We start from the raw sequence: 639 nt of genomic DNA, 5'->3' as shown, positions 1-639 counted from the left end.
TATGGAGCAATCTGTATTTCCCCCTAAATTTAGCTGGTGCGGCTTATAGTCAGGTGCGGCTTATAGTCCGGAAATTACGGTAGTTGGAACGTGTACCCAAACTAGATGCTGTTAGGTGCCGATGTAAACCGTATTAACCAGATGGAGAAAAAAAAAGAAGCTTCATTTCGGTGCTAAATGAATGCGGACAAGCGCGTCAAAAAGGTTTTTTAGCGCCTGACAGAAACAGTCCTCGCTCAAATCCAACAACGCACTTACATTTTGTCAAAGGGCTCTTTTAGCAGCAACAGCAACGCAACACTTATTTAATAAACAGCAATCATCAAGGTGCATTCACAAACTCTGGAATTCAGGACATCAACCATTACACCAGCAAGTTGTTTTTTAGCACATTCCCTGTGTTCTTTATTGCTGTGATAATGACAACAATGTGTTGTAGATTGTATTTCACATTGTCACATTTATTTTATGTTATTTCTTCTGGCGACTCGACCATGCAGCCCATTTTTCTTCAAGTGCCTCCTTATTGTGCATCTTGAAAAAGCCACACCACAATTTTTCAGAGAGTCCTGTATTTCAGCTGAAGTTATTTTTGGATTTTTCTTTGCATCTCGAACAATTTTCCTGGCTGTTGTGGCT

This window comes from Entelurus aequoreus, linkage group LG26 (genome assembly GCF_033978785.1).
Source record: "Entelurus aequoreus isolate RoL-2023_Sb linkage group LG26, RoL_Eaeq_v1.1, whole genome shotgun sequence".
In the NCBI taxonomy this organism is placed as follows: Eukaryota; Metazoa; Chordata; class Actinopteri; order Syngnathiformes; family Syngnathidae; genus Entelurus; species Entelurus aequoreus.
This window is presented reverse-complemented; position numbering follows the sequence as displayed.